The following is a 23,804-nucleotide window of genomic DNA, read 5'->3' as shown; positions in this document are numbered from 1 at the left end:
TCACAATGCCAGACAGACCCAATAGCAGAATGGAGCTGACAGATGATGACACAAGAAAAAGTGAGGGAGCTTGTAGAGAGATTCAACGTGTGACCCCAAACTTCTCAAATTCTGTAAGACATAACTTCATACAGTTAAGACACTCAGCAAACCCCAAACAGGATAAAAAGTAAAGAAAAGCAGGGGCGCCTGGGTGGCTCAGTCAGTTAAGCATCCGACTCTGGTTCAGGTCATGACCTCACGGTCCATGAGTTCAAGCCCTGCGTCGGGCTCTGTGCTGACAGCTCAGAGCCCGGAGCCTGCTTTGGGTTCTGTTTCTTCTCTTTCTGCCCCTCCCCCACTTGCGCTCTGTCTCTGTCTCTCTCTCTCAAAATAAATAAATAAACAATGAAAAAAAAAAAGTAAAGAAAAGCATATCCAGACACGGAAAAACAAAATTGCTAAAAACCAAAGAGAAAGAAAACACCTTGAAACAGCCACAGAGAAAGGAAAGTTTGCATACAGGTGACTACGGTCCTCGTCTGAAACCCTGGAGGCTGGAAGGCAGTGGGTACCAGGCTGGCTCATCTGGGCTCTAGGCTGAGGCCGAGGGTGGCTGGTAACTCAAGACACGGGGGTACCTGAGCCAGGAGCTGAACAGAAGAGTCAGGGTCCCAATGCCAGAGACCAGGCAGGGTGGGACTGCTGTCCAGAGGGTTCAGAGGGTGGATGGAAGCCTGGGCATGTGGCCAACAAATAAAATGGGATGGAAGATTCTGGAACCTCCCTATGGGGGAGGGGAGCTGAGGTCACCTGACTGATTGCCCAAATGGCTGCTTCTGTGTGAAGTTTTGCTTTGCTGGCAGAGGGTGAGACAACCTGGCTTGGGAACGGGGATGGGGGGGGGGTTCCTCGGGCTACTCCTTTCCTGATACCCATCATGCTCTTGGGAATCGTTATCCATACGCTTCTCTCCCTTGTCACGCTTCTTCCTGAAGGTCCACCAGGATGCCCCATTTGTTTCTACGTTAGCATCTAGCACTGTGTCTGACACACAATAACTCCCCATGGATCTGTGTTGAACAGAGGAATCGATAAAGATGTATAGTTTGCAACCACCACTCTGTTTTATGATTTTTATTCATAATGCACAGCAGGTTTGGGGGAATGACTGGCTGACAAGGCAAAGCCAGGAGGAAGTTGTGGCAGGGATTGTAACACTCAATTTGGATTCAACAGGGGTATGTAACCTGATGTGAGCCCTCGGGGCAATCACAGAGGATGCCCAGTGAAAACACTGTTGGTTCCAGGGGCGCCTAGGGGGGCTCAGTGGGTTAGGCATCCGACTTCAGCTCAGCTCACAGTCTCGCGGTTTGTGAGTTCGAGCCCCACGTCGGGCTCTGTGCTGACAGCTTGGAGCCTGGAGCCTGCTTCGGATTCTGTGTCTCCCCCTCTCTCTCCCTCTCCCCCGCTCTCACTCTCTCTCTTTCTCTCTCAAAAAGCAACAAACACTAAAAAAACAAAAAAACAAAAAAACCCAACAACTTTAAAACGTTGTTCCAGTGTTTTCAAGAGCTCTTGGGGCAGGTCAAATGTAAAGACTGGAAATGATGGTCTTGCCCTTGCCTGTTCCGTAGAATCTAAACGGAAGAATTGGGCTGCGTAAATTATTAAGCAGCAAATTTCTAATGCTATAAAATTCGTGATGTGTCTTTTTTATGATCTCTTTTATGAGATTAAACCCTTTGATGGGGAAAATACCTGTGTCTGCTTTTCGAGAGCCGGGTGAAGTACTTGAACCTCTGCCCATGGCAGTCACCTACGCCTTTGGCTTTTACCCTCTTTCTTCGTAGAGCTCTTTCTCCAGTTTCTAAATGTATTGACTCGATGCCAGTAGTTTAATTCATTCCAGAATTGTATTCACTGGCAGATGACACTGCACTTTCTCCCACGAGGGAATCCTTTTATGGTCGACGATAACTCCATCAAGACGGATCCATGAAGCATCCTGTTTATAGTTCTGCAAATGGAGCCTGGATTACATAAGGGACCCTCGTTTGTTTGCCTGCAGCTCCCACAAGGGCGCATTGCAGAAATATTAACTGTAGGATGCGACTCCTTTAGAGCAGATAAGAATTAATAGTTGATGGGATCAAATAATTTCCCAAAGTCCTTTCACTGTGACCAGGGCTGGAAGTAAGTGACAGGATGAACAAAATACACCTTCCCCCAAATATGGGGCACGACCAGCGTCAAAATGACAAAGGGAGACACAAGATTTGGGCCACCATCACTAGTGTCCTCTCCCCTCTCTGGGTTCCCAGCCCAGCTGCCCCTGGTGCTCCAGGGATGTCACTGTGGCTGGGACTGTCCTTGGCAGTGGCCGCCTATGGAGAGAAGCATGGCCTCCTATGACAGCACACCTACTGGCATCTTGTGTCCCAGCACACGGCCTTACACGCCACCTGCTTCTGAAGATAACGCACTAATTTTCAACACAGCTCTTTCATATCTAAAATTTTTTTTAATGTTTATTTTTGAGAGAGAGAGACAGAGTGTGAGTGGGGGAGGGGCAGAGAGAGAGAGAGGGAGACACAGAACCGGAAGCAGGCTCCAGGCTCTGAGCGGTCAGCATAGAGCCCAACATGGGGCTCGAACTCACGGACCTCGACATCATGACCTGAGCCGAAGTCGGCCGGTTAATCGACTGATCCACCCAGGCGCCCCAGCTCTTTCATATTTTAGCCTGAATGACTGACAACTGGCTGTATCCAAGAATACAGCCATCTCTATCTCTGTGATGCAGAGGGTGGGCTTCTAGGGGGTCCTAGAAGGCAGGCAGGGCTTTCCTCAGTGTCCCCCTGTGCATGATTTAACACTTATGTGGGAACCCATTCAAGGTTCAGGAACATTAACACCAATGCCTGGGGTCTCTGTCCCCAAGTGAGGTGACAGGTATGTGAGCCAATGGAGGGCAGCCTCAGGCGTGCCATGTGGTGAGTGCTACTGCAGAGGCAGGGACAGACATGGCTGGAGGATGAAGTCACTGACTTTGAGCTGGGGAGAGAAGGTGGCATTCGATGTGGGTTTTGAAGGCTAAATAGGAGTTTTCTAGGGACCCAGGGAAGGGAAGGATGAGCAGGAAAGTCATAAATAATGCCAGAGTGCTATGTCACAGATGGCAGACTGTCGGCATGGCTGGTGGGAGGTGCTGTGCGGCTCCTGGCAGGTATGGAGGCCGGGTGAGGATACACCTCTCCAGAAGCACCCATGGTTTTCAAGCAAGGGCTTGAGTTAGGTCAGATTGTTCTAACAGTGGAGCTCAGGCCGGTCATGGAGCGCCTGTAAAACCCCAGCCAGAGATGGTGGCACCTGGGCCGGGGTGGCAGGAGGGGCTGGATGGAAAAGATGTGCTCAGGGAGAATGGACTGGGGTGTGTGAGGGAGAGACGAGGGAGCTCAGACTTCTGACCTGGGCGTCAGGCTGGAGGGTAACACTGTAGATCCAGAGAAATGGTCTTGGGAGGTCTGCGTTCCTGATGGGGAAGCTTATGAGCTTAGTGATGATGGTCTGCTCCGATAGGTCCCCTCCCTCGCACATGGAAAGATCTCGAAAGCATCTGTGTGCTTTCTCTGCTTCCCATCCCCGGCCCCTCGCCTGCTTCACAGTCTCTTGGCATCTCTGTTCACGGCAGGAATTTTGGCTTGAGTTGGCACATTCATGCTTGGGCATTCTGTAAACGGGAGCCAGCCATTGATGAGGGACTGGGTCTCATCCAAATGGGTAGATTTAGAGCTTCCTGCTTTGCCGCTCACTTTTCTTGGACAAGACATGAGAACTCCTTCCTTGGCTGCATCGGGGCGTGAAAAGGCAGGCAGTGCTCCGAAAAGTGCGTGCTCCCCGTCCCAGGGAGAGAAGGATCCAGGACCTTAAGAAAACAATCACATGAACACGTGGCGTTTGAAGCACTCAGTTTTGTTTCCAAGCGTGGTGGTTATTTTCTGTCCCTGGGGCTAGGAGAACAATGTGGTCCAGCCCCACAAATGTCAGAGGCTCAAGTTCCCTCCCCATAGACAACCTTCCTCCCCTCTGTGTTCATGAACTTTGATGTCATGCTGTGCCAGATGGGTATCAGATAATAGCGGAAATAACAGACGTAACACATCATTAATTATTTTCCATGGGTTTATTTTGCTTTAGAATGCTCTTAACCAAAGCGGGGACCAAAGTTGGAACGTTAGCCCTATAGCAGGCTCTTTGAAAAAATGGGTTATATTATTTGGTAAGTTTGGAAAAAGCTGCATTTCTTGTGTCCCTCTTGAAATTCATAATCCAAGGGCGCCTGGGTGGCTCAGTCAATTAAGCATCTGACTTGGGCTCAGGTCATGACCTCACGGTTCGTGGGTTCAAGCTCCGAGTCGGGCTCTGTGCTCAGAGCCCAGAGCCTGCTTCGGATTCTATGTCTCCCTCTCTCTGCCCCTCCCCTGCTCTCTCTCTCTCTCTGAAATATAAATAAACATTAAAAATTAAACAAAAAAAAAAAAAAAAAGAAAATTCACAATCCATAGTGAGGGCTCTGGGAAGTCCTGGCTTAAAAAACTGTATAGTAACATTCACATGAATACCGTGATCACCAATACTGTTCTGCGTATTTGAAAGTCGCTATGAGAGATGTTAAAAGTTCTCATCACAAGCAAAAGACACTAATTATGTGGGGTGATGAATACTAATTGTTGGTAAGCATTTCATAATATATAGTTATATCAGATTATTTATGTTGTCCACCTTACACCTACACAATGGTATGTGACAATTACATCTCAATAAAATTGGGGCAAAGAATTGTATAGACAGGGGCTCCCCAAATTAGTTGTTAGTACACGAGACCCTGGACCTCATTTTCTGTGTTTTAAATACAGGTTTTTAATGTCCAGGGGACAGACTTTTACAAATCTTGTCCCGGCACAAACGATGAGAACCTTAAAAGTCACACTCTTCAGTCCATAAAAGAGGAAAAACAAAGTTGTAGAACCACGGGTGATGGAAAGCAGGGCTCTTTCTGGACCTTGAAAGAGTATCTTGCCCTCTTTTGTATCAATTTCTCTATCCCCTGCTCCTTTTTAAAAAATCTTGTCTCTTGGGGCGCCTGGGGGGCGCAGTCGGTTAAGCGTCCGACTTCAGCCAGGTCGCGATCTCGCGGTCCGTGAGTTCGAGCCCCGCGTCGGGCTCTGGGCTGATGGCTCAGAGCCTGGAGCCTGTTTCTGATTCTGTGTCTCCCTCTTTCTCTGCCCCTCCCCCGTTCATGCTCTGTCTCTCTCTGTCCCAAAAATAAATAAACGTTGAAAAAAAAAATTTAAAAAATCTTGTCTCTAGTTTGTTTGTTCATTTATTTTTTATTGCTCTCCACCCTATTCCTGGATGTTTTGCCTCAGACAAAAGTAGGGTGATTGGTTCCTTATCTCTTTTTGAAATTTTAAAAGGTATCTCATCCAGCTCCCAGCCCAGGGCTAATTATGGATTTATGGGTTTCCTTCTCTGAAACCAATCTGTGCTAACCTCTGTCAGCTCCCCATTCATTCAGACTAAAGTGGGAGGCACTGCATCCTTAATTCTTTTCCCCAACTTTAAATCCATAACATTTATGATAAAAAGCGGCGGGGGGGGGGGGAGGAACTGGGTGGGTGAATGAAATGCGTGGACATAATATTATAACTTTAGGTTATTTCTAGCTGGTAAGAGATTGCTTTACATGGACCCATCATTTGGTCTGTCTGTGGTTCAGTATTCCCATCTGTAAAATGGGGATATAATAGCACCTACCTCATAAAGTTGTTCTAGAAATAAATGAGTTAATGCATGTAGCGCATTTAGAGTAATGACTGGCATAGAGCTTTAATAATAACTAATAGTGAGTCTGCTTTTATGAAAGATGGTCAAGTGAGTTTGCCTAGGTTGACTATGATCAACTCTTTCTCCCAGGCTTTACCCAGTAAAACCAAGAAGGAAAAGTTCTGGAAAACAGAGCCTTCACATCCCAGTGTTATTTATGCATCTACTAAGCATTGTGGCACTCCTTACTTTATTTTGGAGCTCAAACGTGCTTCTGTGGGCACTCAAACAACCATGCAAAGGATCCTGGAATAATGGTGTGTGTATGGGCGGGGGCGGGGGGGGGGGACTCTGCGGCCTGGGTCTTGGTCCTCTGCCCCCCACTTTTTAGAGATGTGCTCCTGGGTCATTTACCCAGGTCATTTACCCAACCCTCAGAGCTGGCATGTATGGAGGGCTCGCCATGCCACTCCACATGCCAGGCAGTTCAAAGCACCTTCTTCACACTTCTCCACTGTGGACATGGGGCAGGGAGGTGACAGGGCTGGTAAGTGGCTTTGGAGCCTGTGAGGCCAGTCCCCTACTGGGTCTGCCTGGGGGGTTATTAGAAGTGTGAACAGGGCTGCTTGCATGAAAAGTGCCTTGAAGCTGGGGCGTCTGGGGAAAGTCACTTTTGGTTCTAGTGTGATTCCACACCATGGAAAATGCTCTGTTTTCTCACCCCACTCTGGCCCAGCTGCATGTGGGCAAGAGGGAAGGACTTATCTAAAGGGTAGGAGCCTGAGGAGAGACAGAAGGCCCGGAGTGAATCCTGGGAAGCTGCCAGTATTTGACTTTCCTTGGCTACCTCTGTGTTTGCTACCGTGGTCCCGTTAACCATCGTGGGTGCTTAGAACTGGAAGGAATCCCCCCATCCTCTTGTGTAGACACGTAGGGGCATAGTGGGGCATGGCCCTGGGCATAAGATGGTACCTCAGGGGGAATGGAAGGAAGGAGAGCATTGACGGGACTGGAGGCTGTCCCTCAGTCCCCAAAAGAGCAGCTCTGACCCAGCTCGCTTCCCGACACGTGAGGCCGACACACATTCCATTTGAAAAAGGAGTTTCTAGGGGTACCTGGGTGGCTCAGTCAGTTAAGCATCTGACTTCAGCTCAGGTCATGATCTCACGGTTCGTATGTTCGAGCCCCGCATTGGGCTCTGTGCTGATAGTGACAGCCTGCTTGGGATTCTCTCTCTCCCTCTCTCTCTGCCCCTCCTCTGCTCTCTCTCTCAAAATAAATAAAACGAGAAAAAAGGAGTTTTTAGTGCTAAAAAGAGATGGAACATAGCAGACTAAGTCAAACCCTTGGTTAGAAGCAACTGGTCCTTCCTCTGTGTTCCCACCATATTTTGTTAAACTTCTGTTAACGTTCCTGGCCAGGTTCACCTCCTGACATGGTCACTTATTGAAAAATTGATCTCTTTCCTGCCACTGGGTGTCCCTGAAGAAGAAAGATGATGACTTTTTTTGTGTGTGTGTGCCCTCCTCAAGGGATGATCAGTGTCTTAAGCCAATGCTCCAAAATTTATGTTTGAATGAATGTCATGTTTAGCAAATGGCCCCCAGGACTCAACCCTCCCTTCGATGTGTTTTCTTCAGGAGCTGTTTGCTGAGCTCAGGGTACATGAAAACCTCCTCAATTGTGGAAAACACTTTAAATGTGAAGTTTGATTTTCAATCTGTCAACAAATCAGTTAGCACCATGTAGACAGCTTCTCTGACAAGGGTAATGTGTCCCTTGACGGATGGGTTTCCGGATGGCAAATGCTTCTAAAGGCAAGGCTGAGAGAAGGGGGTGCCTTCACGCTCTGGCCACGAAACATGCAATTAAAACAAACTGAACAAAGAAAATACTGCAGAACGAAGTACTCTACATGATGAAAGCACGAGGTGCCACAGGGGCGTGCCCAGCCTGTGACCGCACTATCTTACTTAACCCTCACGACAACTCCATTGTCTTGGCCACCGATGGTGTCGCCATCTTACAGGGAGAACGTTGCACAACCAGGTGATCCTACTTCTCCATTGCCTCCCTGGCTTGGAACTTCTGTCCTTCACATTCAAGATGAATATCTGTTTTTATTTATTTTTTAATTAAAAAGTTTTTTTAATTTATTTTTTAATGTGTATTTATCTTAGAGAGAGAGAGAGACAGAGTGAGTGGGTGAGGGGCAGAGACAGAGAGACAGGCACAGAATCTGAGCTGTCAGCATGGAGCCCGACGTGGGGCTTGAACCCATGAACCATGAGATCATAACCTGAGCCGAAGTCGGACGCTCCCTAAGCCACCCAGCTGCCCCTCAAGATCAATATCTGTTTTTAGACTTCAGAATCTGCTTAGGTTTACATGCTTCAGCACTCACTGGAGATGTCGGGGGGAGCATCCATCTGGGTGAATAATGGCTCACAGTGTCAAGAATTTAGTATCAAAAGCCCCCCCCCCCCCCCCCCCGCCGACAGCTGGAAATCAGTGGCCATTCTCTAAGAATCCTTGAGTTTTTCATGTACCATAAAAGTGCATTACTCTAGAATAATCCCGAAAGAAGGTGAAATACTTCTAACAGAAGAAGCAACTTTATTTACTGCACTTTGGTTGTGGCCTGGTGGCTGGAGGGCTCTATTTCTTCAGAGGTGGCCAGGGTCAGCTGAACTCAGCCTTCCTCCCTAATCTGACATTCTTTAGACCAGTGTAGACTGCCCGTTCTAGCCCCACTCTGGGCGTGAATCCCTTCATTGGCTGGGGCCACACACGACCCAACCTGAAGGTATGACTAGCTGCAGCCTGGGCCCTCCCGTCCATCGCGGGGGTGGGGATTACAACTGCACTTGACAATTAGAGCTGCAGCTTCCCCCCCACCCCCAGTGGGGGAACAGGCAACCTCAGTGTGGTCAGCCTAGGCGGGCGGGCTCCTGCGGGCCACGTGGGTAGGGTGTCCCCGGAAGGGTCCGTCCCACAGCCCGCATGTACACCAGCCGTCTTTTCCGCTGAGCTCTGGAGCTCAGTTCCGACAGCGCTTCCCTTTGCTCCGTGATGACTTTGTTTAACGTCTCATTACGCTGCTGGGGGCCTGAAAAACCTTCCCGGCACCACAGTTCGAATTAGTACAGCGGGCTCCTTGGGACACCGTTTTCCAGGCCTCCAGGAACCTCCGATCGGTCTGTTAATTTGCATGAGGGTCCTTGGGGGTCTCAGCCAGAATGTCACTTCCAGCCAGGCTGTTTAATCAGAAACGCAGGATTTTCCCGCTGGCAGTGGCCTTAAGCTCTCTGAGATGGGTTCGATGTAGGCAAACTGTCCTCCCCGCACCAGTCGTCACTGGCCTACATGAGGAGGGGAAGGATCGCTCTCCGCCTCTCACAACTCCCAAGACCCAACCCATGGGCATTTGACCTCTCTGCTTTCTCCACTCTTTCCAGCCACTGCACACGCTTCTGTCCATCTTCCCACTTATTCATTCAACAAGTATTGCTCAAGCATCCACTGGGTGCCGGGCCCTCTGCTGGGGATGCGGTGGTCTGCCTTAAAGTCCTATTCTGCAAGGGGAGGCAGAGCACACAGAATGAAACAAATGGTCTATGATGTCAGGCAGCGAGGCAGGACGGGGCGGGGTTAACAGGACATGGAAGGACAGAGCAGGGCAGTGTGGGTGCCTGGGTGCTCAGGGAGGGCCTGCCTGGGACCTGGCATTGGAGCAGAGAGATGAATGAAGCCAGGGACAGTCCCATGAATATCTGGGCGAGGAACATTCCAGACAGAGGGAAGAGGAGGTGAACAGATCTGCACTGGGGATGAGCTCAGTCTGTTCAAGGAGCATGAGAAGGCTGGTGTGACCGGAGGAATGGGACTTTGGCCAGGGGCCCCGTGATGTAGCACAACGGTTCCAATCTGCAAATTGGCCCTTTTGTGTGGGCATCACTAAGAAATATGTGTGCTGGGGGCGCCTGGGTGGCTCAGTCGGTTAGGCGTCCGACTTCGGCTTAGTTCGTGATCTCACAGTTTGTGGGTCTGAGCCCCATGTTGTCAGGCTCCGTGCTGACGGCTCAGAGCCTGGAGCCTGCTTCGGATTCTGTGTCTTCCTGTCTCTCTGCCCCTCACCTGCTCGCTCTCTCTCTCTCTCAAAAATAAATAAACATTAAAAAAAAAACTGTATTCTATAGTGATCTGTGGAGCACTTGGTCCCCTTCCTTCCTATTAGAGCAACTGTTCCCAACTCGGGGCAGGACAAGGGGCAAGGTCTGAAGACAACTGTGTGTGAGCGTGTGTATGCTGCTGCCATCTAGTGGACAGAGGCCAGGGATCCTGCTAAATACCCTACAACATGCAGAACAGTCTCCACAACAACCTCTGACCCCCCGCTGTCTACACTGATGGTGCAAATTCCTGTTGTGGGTCTCAGCAGCCTGTAAGGCTGGACGTTGGGCCGGCAGTCACGGGGTCCCTGCTCTGGAGCGGGTGTGGGGTGGGGGTAGGGAAGAGCATCCAGCGAGGAAGCTTGCATGGCTCACAGCTGAGACCCACCCCCTGGTGAAAGGGACAGAGCAAGGTCTTTGCTAAGGTCTCGCAGTTAAGGTCAGAGTCTTAACTACGGGCTCCCGCCCCTGGGACGGTGCTTTCATTTTCCTGACGTGTCCAAGGCTGTGCCGTTGGTGTGCACCTCCCTACCTGGTCTGCCCTGTTCTTTTTTTTTTTTTTTTAATTTTTTTTTTAACGTTTATTTATTTTTGAGACTTAGAGAGACAGAGCATGAACAGGGGAGGGGCAGAGAGAGAGGGAGACACAGAATCTGAAACAGGCTCCAGGCTCTTGAGTGGTCAGCACAGAGCCCGACGCGGGGCTCGAACTCACAGACCTGTGAGATCATGACCCGAGCCGAAGTCGGACGCTTAACCCACCAAGCCACCCAGGCACCCCTGGTCTGCCCTGTTCTATTTGCCCATTTCCACATGGTAATACTGAGCCACTGGGCAGGCGAATGCCTGTCTGAGGGCCCTTCCTCTGCTGGGAAGACGCTCTCCTCACCTGGTGCTGGAACAGTGTCCGTTCCTCCCCAGGCCACCTGCCCTGGGACCCAGTCCCCCAGGATGCCAGAAGCCAGTCGGCTGAGCCTGGGAATCTAAGGATGTGGGAGGGGACTCAGGGAAAGGGCAGGGGAGTGTGTGAGGACCGGCTTCATCTCCTTCACCCTCTGGGTTGGTCCCACCTGATGGCTCCCTGGGCTGCATCCTGCCTGGTTCCGCCGGCTAATAGCGCTCAGCTTCGAGTGCACCAGGCCATTTGGTTACCCCAGGAAACTGCTGTCTAAAAGCCGGGAACCGCGCAGAAGCACGGGGGAGTTTAATCATCCAGGCTGGTCTTTGTGCTACATTGCTACTATGTTCTTACTCATCAGCCTCTTCGCAGGCTGCCCTCCCTCCACCCCGCTGAGGCTCCCGGCTCCCCCCTGGGGGGGCCTCTGCTTGCAAACTCTGGACGGATGCCCAACCTTTCAGAAAGGCTTTGGCACTCCAGCTCACTGAATTATTTTGGGGTCTTGTCCACCCCTCTCCTCCACATCAGTTTACTTCATCTTTGTGCAAGAAGAAGCATGCTAGTCTTGGGGTGGGGGGGGGGGCGGAATCAGGCCTGGCATCCTCGGGAGGCACTGCAGATACGAGATTAAGGGAAAGATGCTGGATTAATTTGGTCTGGGTAGGGCCTGGGCCCTGGGATTTCAGGGGATGTTACTCTGCAGCCAGAGGCGACAACCATGGAATTAGATGATCGGTGATGTGTCTCCAACTCTTAAAAAAAATACATGTTAGGTTAGGCGGGGGTCCCCATGACACCACATCTATATGTCACTATTCGTCTGCTCACCTTCCTCTAGTCATTACCTGCTCTGGGCCTCAGTTGCCTCCTCCGTGAAATGGGGAATGGGAATAGTACCTACTTCATCTGGCTGTCCTAAGGCTTACACAGCCCCCCAAACTCCCCATTCCGTTAGCAGACCTCTCTTCTTGCTGCTAATCAAACCGTTGGCGACAAAAATAGCCTGAAGGGGGTGGGGGGGGGTGGGGAGGGTATCCTTTCTGGAGGCAACTCGGGTTTGAGAAGCACAGGGCCGCACTGCCTGCCCGGTACAGAGTGTTCGAGTTCACTTTGGGACGGTCCCCCGGGAGGCCAGGAGGGTGAACGCAAAGAATCGGCCTAAGGGGATGTGAGCAAGTTCCACCCTCCCGAAAGTCTGCCACCCCGCGAAGGATGCTCTTCCCCTCGGGGCTACGGAGGCGGAACGCCGCACGCGGCCCCCGCCCCCTCCGCCGGCGCTCCGCCGGGTGGTCCCGCCGCCGCCCCCCCCGCCCCGCGCCGGGCGCGAGGGGAAGGGGGGCGGAGATCCGGGGCGCCCCCACCCCCCGCCCCTCCCCGCCCCCGCGTCCCCGCCCGCCCGCCCGCCGCCTCACCTATCAGATTTCCCGGGCGCCTCGCCGCGCCGCTCCTCCCACCTCCTAAATGCCGCGCGGAGGGGAAAGCCGCCCTCGGCCTGGACCCGGTGCCTGCGAAGACTGGCCGCGCGCCCCTGGCTGTGCCGGCCGCAATGCGGCTCTGAGCTCGCCGCGGCTGCAGCCGGGCCTCGGGGGAGTGCGGGGCGCCCGGTGAGGCGGGGGAGGGGGCGCGGGCGCAGGGGACGCGGGAGGCGCGGGGGTGGGGGGAGCGCGGGTGCAGGGGCGCGGGCGCAGGGGACGCGGGAGGTGCTGGGGTGCGGGGAGCGTGGGCGCGGGAGGTGCGGGGGGGCGCCGGCGCAGGGGGCGCAGGGAACGTGGGAGGTGCAGGGGTGGGGGGGGGCGCGGGCGCAGGGGGACGCGGAGGTGCGGGCGTGAGGGGGTCGCGAGGGACGCGGGAGGGGGTTCCGGGAGGTGCCGGAGCCGGGGACCTGGAAGTGGGAGAGCGGGGCTCCGGGGTGCAGGAGGCTCCGGGGACGCGGGACCTGCGGGGGCAGCGGGGGCTGGGAGCGGAGGACGCGGGGTTGACGCGGGCGCGCCCGGGCGCTTTTGACTGCCCAGCGCTTAGGAGGAGCGCGGGTTCTGCAGGCTTGTCCTGTTTTCTTTTTTCTTTTTAAATTAAGGAAAAGAAAATGGTTACACATCAGATTTCATAAAACTTGGTCTAACAGTGAAGCAAGGTGAATTTTTAAAAAAATAAATAAAAACTTGGTCTAACAGTGTATTTATTTTTTTAAAAAATTCACCTTGCCTTTTTTTTTTTTTTTTTTGGTGAGAACATTTAAGTTCTACTCTCATCACATTTAAACTATACGACACAGTGTTAGCAGTTATGCTCATGATATTACCTACATCCTCCAACCGGTTACCTGTTTTCCCAGCGTCAGCCCCTGGCAACCACTTTTCTATTCTCTTCTTGTGAGTTCCGCTTTTTTATTTTTATTTTTTTTAATGTGTATTCATTTTTGAGAGATAGAGCACGAGGGGGAGGGGGCAAAGAGAGAGAGGGAGACCCAGAATCCGAAGCAGGCTCCAGGCTCCGAGCTGTCAGCGCAGAGCCCCACGTGGGGCTTGAAGCCACCAACTGTGAGATCATGACCTGAGCTGAAGTGGGAAGCTTAACCTACTCAGCCACCCAGGCGTCCCATTTTATTTTATTTTTTTTTTAATTCCGCCTGCAGTATTTGTCTTTATCTGGCTTTCTTTCTTTCTTTCTCTTCTTCCTACTTAGCACCGTGCCATCCAAGTGCATTCGTGTTGTCCAGTCGGCAGGATTTTCTTCTTTTTAAAGACTGAACACCGTTCAGTTGTATGCATACATCACATTTTCTGTGTCTGTTTTATCTGTCCACAGACACCGGTTGTTTCTGTACCTTGGATATTGTGAGTACTGCTGAAGTGTGGATGGGAGTGCGGATACCTCTCTGAGATAATGTTTTGGTTTCCTTTGGATTATGTGCTAAGAAGTGAGATTGCTGGATCATATGCTCCATTTTTGCTTTCTTGAGGAACGTCTGTATTTTCTAGAGTAGCCGTGCCAGTTTGCATTCCTACCGACAGTACTCCAGGGTTTCCTTCTCTCCACGTTCTGGCCAGCATCTGTTATCTCTTGTCTTTTTGATAATAGGCATCCTAACACACAGCAGGTTATTGTGGTTTCAATTTGCATTGCCTGATGACGAGTGATGTTGAGCATCTTTCCATGTACGTGTTGGCCATTTGGATGTCGTTGGAAAAATGTCTATTCAGGTCCCTTGCCCAGTTTTTAATTGGGCCATTATTATTACCTCTGCTACTGATAACACTATATCCATGTACAAAGTGTTATCTCTGCTCACACCACACACTTGAGGAAGTGGTGTTGAGAGGTGGGCACAGTGCAAACATAGGATGGGGAAAATTACCTTGGGATGGAAACATGCTACGGTTGAAATGAGTAACCCAACCTGAGAAACAAACAAACCCGACCCCCTGGCGTGCTGGAGGAGGTGGGGGGAGGGGTGGCTCCTTGCAGTGGGGTTTGTGGAGGATTGACGGCAGGAGGTTTCAGAGGCTTCTTGAAGGAGCCACAGGAGGGGGTTTGGCTTTGTGGACAGGATGAGAAGGACATCTCTTTAGGTCGTTCCTAAGTGCGGTGAGCTGCCTAATGATTTTATAATAAGTGTTTCTCATAATGTCTCCACCAGTCACGTTTGTGCGTGTGCACGTGTGTGTGTGTTAAATGTGTGCAGTTTACCCTGCACCTGACTTTTTTTTTATCCTATTCCGGCTTCACTTTTTTTTTTTTTTTTAATTTCTGTGTAGATCTCTGACTTGTTGGGGATAAATACAGCTTCCAATAGAAAACTCTTGAGTTTGCTCTGCAGTAATCAGATGTCGTGAACTTACCTGTCACCCTTCCTTTGTGTTACCATGAGAAGCTTCTAAAAGTCCCTGTTAGGTATTTGCCTGTTGTAAATGTTAACATCACCGCCCCCGTCCACGCCTCCTTCATTTGCTGTTTCTGCCCTTGCTTCCTGAGATGCAGGAAGCAAATTTAATGAAGACATCGGGGGAGACATCGTATTCCCATGAATCCTGGAGGTGGGAGGGCCTTAGGGTATTTTATAGATGGAAATTCCTAGGGTCACATTTGTGGGTAAATACATACTGATTCTACTCATCCTCACACGTAATAAAACATTTTAGTTAAGTTATATAGTCTTGTAGGCGCACCTCTTTAATCGTGTTTCTTCTTCTTTCAACGTTTATTTTTATTTTTGGGACAGAGAGAGACAGAGCGTGAACGGGGGAGGGGCAGAGAGAGAGGGAGACACAGAATCGGAAACAGGCTCCAGGCTCTGAGCCATCAGCCCAGAGCCCGACGCGGGGCTCGAACTCACGGACCGCGAGATCGTGACCTGGCTGAAGTCGGACGCTCAACCGACTGCGCCAACCGACTGCGCCACCCAGGCGCCCCAAATCGTGTTTCTTCTTAAACAGGTGCATGTAATACACAAATTGTTTCAAAGACGGCTTTTAATATCTTCCTTTTAGTGGAATAAATCAGAGAAAGACAAATGCTCTCACGTAGGTGCAGAATCTAAAAAAAAAAAAAAAAAACAAACAAACCCCAAACTGAACTCGTAGATGCAGAGAACATATTGCCAGAGGTGGTATGCGGGTGGGTGGGGGAAAATGGGTGAAAGGCATGAAAAGGTACAAATTTTCAGTTACAAGATAAATAGTCCTGGGGATGTAACGTACAGCGTGGTAGAAAAAAATACGGACATCTATCTTTTCTTTAAGGAATGGCTGCTTACCTATTGAGACCTGTTTTCTGTCTCCTTTCAATTTTTCCTTTCCAAGTCAGTTCATTTTTTATGCTTCCTTCGTTAGGTCAACTAAAAAATAACTAAACTTGTGTGGTCCGTTGACATTTAGCTCCTGCATCTGCAACTCAGAGCAGAAAGCTACCTCGCTAAGTTATCTCGAAACATTGACAAGGACAGTGTTGTCTTTGCAAAGGTTCCAGAACATGAGCGCCGTTTCTTTTGTGGGATTTCTTTCTTTTTAAATTTATTTTTAATTAAAAAATTTTTTCTTAATCTTTATTTTTGAGAGAGAGAGAGAGAGATACAGAGTGCGAGTGGGGGAGGAACAGAGAGAGAGGGAGACACAGAATCCCAAGCAGGCTCTAGGCTCTGAGCTGTCAGCACAGAGCCCGATGCGGGGCTTGAACTCACAAACCTTGAGATCATGACCTGAGTCGAAGTCGGATGATTAACCCACTGAGCCACCCAGGCACCCCTTATTTTTAATTATTTTAATGTTTATTTTTGAGAGAGAGAGAGAGAGCTTGAGCAGGGGAAGGGCAGAGAGAGAGGGAGACACAGAATCCAAAGCAGGCTCCAGGCTCTGAGCTGTCAGCATAGAGCCTGCTGTGGGACTTGAACTCGTGTACCATGAGATCATGACCTGAACTGAAGTTGGATGCCTCACCGACTGAGCCACCCAGGTGCCCCTCTTTTGTAGGATTCCTAAGTAGGTACTTTGAATAAACAAGGACCACTGTTGATGTCTGATTTTATGAGCGTCTATATATGTGACCACTCCTCCTCGAACAGGTGCCAGTCTCATCGTTCATCAGGGGACACCAGTGGGCAGCCCTTCTTCCTCAGTCCTGCTGGACTGGCAGCTGAGACCCCGGCCAGTTTGGATCAATCCTGGAAGGGTTTCGGGGGCCTCATCGCTGCCTTCCTGAGCCTGGAGTTGGCCTTGGGCCCTGAGCCAGGCGCTGGTGTCCCAGGGGAACTCTTTGTCTCCCCAGGATGCTTGTCCATTTGACTGGGCTTCAGATCAAATTTCGACTTAGTCTTCTGCCAGGACTAGATCCTGATCCTGAATCCCGGTTCCAGTGACCATAAAACGCTGCTTGGTCCTTGTCAGCCTCTTTCCCCAGATGACTGGGATGCTGGCGAGGATGAGCTTGACTGACCTTGAACTACCACATCTCTATCCACCTGAGCATAACTGTCAACATTCAGCCAGGGGCTCCTCCCAGGAGCCTTATTTCTGCTCCTCTCTTTCATTGGTCCCCTTGGGAGACCCCAGGCTTGGGACCTCCTGTGGTACCCTCCCGACCTTCCTCCCTCTGTCCCCCCTCCCTCTGCTTCCCTTCTTTGTCCCCAGGGAGGCCCCTCGAGTGGGTAAGGGCTCCTCTCAGCGGCCCAATTCCAGGCCCTATTCCTTTGCCCCTAGCCCAAGGACGGGGGTTCCTTCAGGCTTTGTGGCTGCTCTCCCGTGGATTTTAATGAGACGTTTCCTTTTGCCTGCAAGGGAGCAGAGGTATCCGAGCCTGTGCCTGAAGAGGGGGTGGCTAAGATGACTTATCTTCCATGTGGCCTTCACTTGAAACCCAGAATTGGGAGATTTGGCTGTTGGGTAATGAGACTTGTTTGAAAACAGATTCACCAGGATTTTTTTTTTTTTTTTTAACCTGAAGTCATTTGGGACCAAGTTGGGTACGTAAAGTAGCTAATCATCCATTTGCTCATTCGGCAAGCACGCATGGAGAGAGGAAAGGCTTGGGCTCTGGATCCAGATGCCTGATTTCACAGCCCAGCTCTGCCAGGCACTTGTGTGACCTTGGGTATGTTACTTAGTTTCTTTGTGCCTCAGTTTCCTCCATTGAAATCCAAGAGAAGAGGGCTCATTTCATAGTTGGGGGCGGTTAGGAGGATTAAATGGTTCCATATGAATAAAGCTTTAGAACAGTGCCAGGATATGAACAAGAGCTACATAAGTTAGAGCCATTATTGTTATTATTTGGTCGTTTTCTGCCAAGCACTTTACCGTGGTTTTACCATGCCGCACAAGATTTTTTCGGGTCCAGGGGCGCCTGGGTGGCTCAGTCTGTTGAGCCTCTGACTTCAACTCCTGTCACGATCGTGGTGTTTGTGAGTTCGAGCCCCACATTGGGCTCTGTGCTGACAGCTCAGAGCCTGGAGCCTGCTTCGCATTATGTGTCTCTCTCTCTCTGCCCCTCGCCCCCTCAAAAATAAAGCAAAACATAAAACATTTTTTTTTAAAGATTGCTTCGGGTCCAGGGGCCCCTGGGTGGCTCAGTCAGTTAGGCGTTGGACTTCAGCTTGCAGCATGATCTTGCAGTCCGTGAGTTCAAGCCCTGCATCGGGCTCTGTGCTGATAGCTCAGAGCCTGGGGCCTGCTTCCGATTCTGTGTCTCCCTCTCTCTCTGCCCCCTGCTTCCCCACTCATGCTCTGTCTCTCTCCTTCAAAAATAAATATTTAAAAATTAAAAAAAAAACAATAAGCAATTATGATGTAAGTATAAGTTTCCTATTAAGAATTCCTGGGGGTGCCTGAGTGGCTCAGTCGGTTAAGCATTTGACTTTGGCTCAGGTCATGATCTCGCAGTCTGTGAGTTCGAGCCCTGAGTCAGGCTCTGTGCTGACACCTCAGAGCCTGGAGCCTGCTTCGGCGGATTCTGTGTCTCCCTCTCTTTCTCTGCCCCCCCCCAATAAAAAATATTAAAAAAATTTTTTTAATGTTTATTTTTGAGAGAGAGAGAAAGAGAACACAGCACGAGTGGGGGAGGGGCAGAGAGAGAGGGAGACACAGATCTGAAGCAGGCTCCAGGTTCTGAGCTGTCAGCACAGAGACCAATATGGGGTTTGAACCCATGAACCATGAGATCATGACCTGAGCCAAAGTTAGATGCTTAACTGACTGAGCCACCCAGGCACCCCCATTAAAAAATATTTAAAGGGGCATCTGACTTCAGCTCAGGTCATGATCTCATGGTTCATGGGTTCGAGCCCCATGTCGGGCTCTTTGCTGATAGCTCAGAGCCTGTAGCCTGCTTCAGATTCTGTGTCTCCCTCTCTCTCCCCTCCCCTACTCGTGCTCGCTCACTCTGTCTCTCAAAAATAAATAAGTGTTAAAAAAAAAATTTTTTTTTTGAAAGATTGTTTCAGGTCCAGAATGAGGCATGAAGATAGGGCAACAAAACTAGTTTTCTTTTGTTGAATTAAAACAATAAACGCACCCTGGTTTTAAAGGTAATTGCTAAAAAAAAAAAAAAAAAAAAAAAAGTGCCCAAGCAATTTTGTACAACAGCAGAATTGCTGTAATAGAATTATTAATGTCAGGAGCACAGTATTTAATTTGTTGTCTCACTTTTGGTGCCTGACCCTTTTGTTGAACCTCTGACCCTCTTGATGATCTGAAGCCGTTCTTGGACCTTACTGTGTAAGCTTACAACTGTCTGTTCTGTTTCTTGCTATCTGTCTCATATTTTTTGGTCTGTAGTGGTGGTTTGTCTCCATATGTTTCCTGAGCTCTGCAGTGTCTCCTTGTAATCCCATGCTTTCTCATTGTCATCTTGCTTTGCTGGTTTCCTGTTCTTAACGTCTTGTAGCCGCAAATCATTTGTTGTAAATGCTTTTTTTTTTCTTTTCTTTTCTTTTTTTTAGCTTGGAGTGCGGTCAATCTTTTTAAAGCTTAAAGTGCGTGGTGTTACACCGACAGCTTTTAAAATCATTGTTTACAGTAGTAATCATCCCACTTTCTCATGAAATATTGCAAATCAACCTCAAGACTAGACGTGGAGCCAGGGTTGGAGAAGTATCCATCCATCCGGGGATACTTGCCTTGTGTTCACGGAGTATCACGAGGACCTATGGGGAAACTCGTAACCTACTTCCGGGACGTATTTTCGTCCAGACTGGTTTCTTCATTTGTCTTTTGCACATTCCCTTCCCTTTGCTGTCCCTTCTCTATAGTTTTATGCTTAGCTGCTATCTCTCTTGATGTCAAGTGTATTTGAGAAGGGCAGATTCAGCTAGACCTTCAGATATAAATTGAGTGAATGATCTTGGATTGCATCTCTCCTAATGGGAGAACCGTGTTTGCCTTGGACCTTTATTAATCTGTGTTCTGGATATATCATGTTTTCTCTGCCTTTCTGTTGCCTGAGGATCTGAAGGAGGAGGTATGGCTAATTGTGATTGGTGGGTTTAGTCTCTATGTGTCCTGTAATTGTATCACAAGTTGTTTTCAGGGTACCCTTGGGGTTCAAACTGCCTCCGAATTCAGAATGTAGCTTGTTTTTGGTAAATTTTTTCCCCAGAGTATGAAGTATTTCAAACATATAGATGAGTTAGGATTTAAAATATATTAAGCATTTAATTCAAGAGGCTGGAAAACGGCAGTTAACATTCCAAAGGCAAGAGAAGGGGGAAAATGAGGATATGAGTAGCAGTGAATGAAATAGAGAATAAAACAAACAGCGGTAGCTACAGACTCAAAAAATGTTTGTTAGGAAAACCAACAACAGGGGCGCCTGGGTGGCTCAGTCAGTTGAGTGTCTGACTTAGGCTCAGGTCATGATCTCACGGTTTGTGGGTTCGAGCCCCGCATCGGTCTCTGTGCTGATGGCTCAGAGCCTGGAGCCTGCTTCAGATTCTGTGTCTCCCTGTCTCTCTGACCCTCCCCTGTTCATGCTCTGTCTCTCTCTGTCTCAAAAATGAGTAAACATTAAAAAAAAAAAAAAAGAAAGAAAAGAAAAACCAACAACATAAAGCCTAGGAAGATTGAACCAAAAAGAGAAAAGGAACACAAATAAACCAGATTAAAAATAAAGAATATCCACAAGCACAGAGAAACAACCTTTTTAAATCAGAATATTATGGACAACTTTATGCCAATACATTTCAAAGTTTAGATAAAATCATTTTGTAAAAAATCACAAATAACAAAGTTCACTGAAGAAGAAATAGAACCTGAGTAAAAAATAACACTAAAGATACTGAATTTGTAATCAGAATTCTGCCTGCTCCCATCCTGAAAAGACAACAACCCCCCAAAGATTTAGGGGTGAACACTAAATTTTAAAGGCACAGCAAAAAACCACTCTTTCTATTGTGCAAGCTATTATAGAAAACAGAAAAGTTCTCCACTTCAGAAAGAGATGGTAAAAAAAAGAATTAATAGGTTCTCTTCTAAAAAAACCCAGTATCTCTTCTAAACACAAGTGAAATGTTCCTAAATAATATATCCGGTTTTTATTAATATACTATATCAATAAATTCAAGGAGGGAAGAAATGCATGATTACCTCAAAAGATGTAACCAAAAATAAATGAATCAATAAAACTCTGCACTAAATCATAATAAAGAAGGGAATGTTAAAATTTCTTTTAATGTTTATTTTTGAGAGAGACAGAGGCAGAATGTGAGTGGGGGAGGGGCAGAGAGAGAGGGAGACACAGAATCCGAAGCGGGCTCCAGGCTCTGAGCTGTCAGCACAGAGCCCGACGTGGGGCTCGAACTCACGAACCGCGAGATCGTGACCTGAGCTGAAGTCTGACGCTCAACCGACTGAGCCACCCAGGCGCCCCTGTTTATTTATTTTTGAGAGAGACAGAGGCAGAATGTGAGTGGGGGAGAGGCAGAGAGAGAGGGAGACACAGAATCTGAAGCAGGCTCCAGGCTCCGAGCTGTCAGCACAGAGCCCTATGAGGGGCTCAAACCCACCAACTGAGAGATCATGACCCAAGCCAAAGTCGTACGGACACCCAACCGACTGAGCCACCCAGGCACCCCAAGAAGGGAACTTTCTTAATTTGCCAAAGGTATTTATCAGACGCCTAACATAAACATCATATTCATGGTGAAACTTAAAAGAATCCCCACTAAAGTCAAGAGCAAGACAGGGTTGTCATTATCACTGCTTTTATTAAACATTGTACTTGAGGTTCTAGCCAATGCAAAGACCAGAAAAGAAACTAAGCTATTCTGATTTGCAGACAATATTGTATCAGACCCAGTAGACCAGGTTATGCCATAGTAACAAACAGCCCCCAAATCTCAGATCTTAATGCTGTACGTTTATTTTCACAGAGGTAAAGTCTGTTGCTGATCCAAGCTACTTTTCGACGCAGCTGCCCTTCATACAGTGATTTGTCATTTTCTGCCATTTGGATCTTATGGCATGTTTCTATCAAGATGTACTTGCAAAAGCAGAGAAGAGAGAGCTAGAAAGTCGAGCACCTGCCGTGAACTATCTCACCACTTCAGCTCTGATTTCACTGGCTGGAAAAACCCAGATGGCTGTGTCTAACTTCAAAAGTTTAGGAAGTGAGGGGCGCACCTGGGTGGCTCAGTGGGTTCAACGTCCAACTCTTGGTTTAAGTTCAGGTCATGATCTCACTGCTTGTGAGATTGAGCCCCATGCCAGGCTCTGTGCTGACACCACTGAGCCTGCTTGGGATTCTGTCTCTCTGCCCTGCTCCCACTCATGCTCTGTCTCTTCCAAAATAAATAAACAATAAAAAACATTAAAAAATAGTTTGGGAAGTGAAACCCTCCCGTGTGCTAGGAAGACACAGATAACCAAAATATCAAATACGTAAAACATTCAACAGAATCTGTTAGATTTGTTTATTCTCTATTTCCCTATGGATAGAATGGAATTTATTAGTTTTCTTCATCAGATCATTATTTTAAAAAAAAATTTTTTTTAACGTTTATTTATTTTTGAGACAGGGAGAGACAGCATGAACGAGGTAGGGTCAGAGAGAGAGGGAGACACAGAATCTGAAACAGGCTCCAGGCTCTGAGCTGTCAGCACAGAGCCTGATGCGGGGCTCGAACTCACAGACCGTGAGATCATGACCTGAGCCGAAGTCGGATGCTTAACCGACTGAGCCACCCAGGTGCCCCCATCAGATCATTATTATTATTTGGTTTGCTTGTGTTGTTTTCTGAGACGATGTGTAAAAATATAATTTATCCTATGGTACTGTCAGTTTTTGTGTTGTATATTTTGAGGCCAAGTTGTAAAAAGTGTACAGGTTTATCAAGGATCTATATTACAAATTATATGGTGCAGTGCTGTGTTGTATTGATGCTTCTGGCTTGAATTCTCTTCTGTGTCACGGAGCTGCTCTAGGGATCTCCTTGACCCCAATTCTTGCTGGTGTCTTCCCCACCTGTCTTTGTATCTTTATTTTGGGTGTATCTTTTGAATCTGCATATAGATGGATATTTTTTTGGCCAATCTGATAAATTGTTCTTAAATAAGTGAGTTTAATTTATTTATAATAAGTGTGGTTTCTGAAGTTCTTGGACTTAATTTTATTGTCTCCTGTGTTTTCTCTTTACTAGGTTTTTTTCTTTAGTTCTCTTTATTTTTTGTTTCCTGTGGAATTAGTAAAGTTTTCTGTGTTCCCATTTTCTCCCCTTGCTGATTTTCAATCTACACACTGTGTTTCCATTATTTAAAAAATTTTTTTTAATGTTTATTTTTGAGAGAGAGAGAGAGTGGGGGAGGAGCAGAGAGAGGGAGACACAGAATCCGAAGTAGGCTCCAGGCTCTGAGCTTTCAGGTAGAGCCCTATGTGGGCCTCGAACCTTTGAACCATGAGATCATGACCTGAACCGAAGTTGGATGCTTAGCTGATTGAGCCACCCAGGTGCCACTCGTTTTAAGTTTTTTTTAAACATGAAAAATTAGGGGCTCCTCTGGCTCAGTCAGTTAGGCATCTGACTTCAGCTCAGATCATGAACTTGTGGTTTGTGGGTTCGAGCCCTTCATGGGGCTTGGTGCTGATAGCTCAGAGCCTGGAACCTGCTTTGGATTCTGTGTCTCCCTCTCTCTTTGCCTCTCTCCGCCTTGCACGTGCTCTCTGTCAAAATAAATAAACATTAAAAAAATTAAACATAAAAATGAGTTATTCTTATGGACACAAATTAATTAAATTTAACCACATATTTGGTCAATTTCTATGCTCATTGTTGTGTCCTGTATTCCTTGACAGAGGCCTGGGTTTGACGATCTTTTTGAAGTGCATCCATTAATAATTCTTTCAGTGAGCCTCCATGGTGATAAAGTTCCTATTTGTGTGTTTGAAAATGTGGCTTTACTCTTGTATGTTATTTGAACTGCGTACAAAACTCTAGATTGGCAGTTTTT

The 23,804-nt window shown here is 48.3% G+C and overlaps 1 protein-coding gene across 2 annotated transcripts in view; it reads left to right on the top strand.

Annotated features, from left to right (window-relative positions):
- The first annotated feature begins 12,366 nt into the window (after nucleotides 1-12,366).
- B3GALT5 (beta-1,3-galactosyltransferase 5) overlaps nucleotides 12,367-23,804 on the top strand; it is a 40,486-nt gene continuing 29,048 nt past the window's right edge. For both annotated transcript variants that reach the window (XM_045501339.1, XM_045501338.1), the window contains exon 1: nucleotides 12,367-12,482. The gene's annotated coding sequence lies outside the window, so the exon portion shown is untranslated. The remainder of the gene's footprint in view (nucleotides 12,483-23,804) is intronic.

This window comes from Leopardus geoffroyi, chromosome C2, assembly GCF_018350155.1.
Source record: "Leopardus geoffroyi isolate Oge1 chromosome C2, O.geoffroyi_Oge1_pat1.0, whole genome shotgun sequence".
Lineage (NCBI taxonomy): Eukaryota > Metazoa > Chordata > Mammalia > Carnivora > Felidae > Leopardus > Leopardus geoffroyi.
Note: the sequence above shows the minus strand (reverse complement) of the source record. Positions and strands in the feature narration are given on the sequence as shown.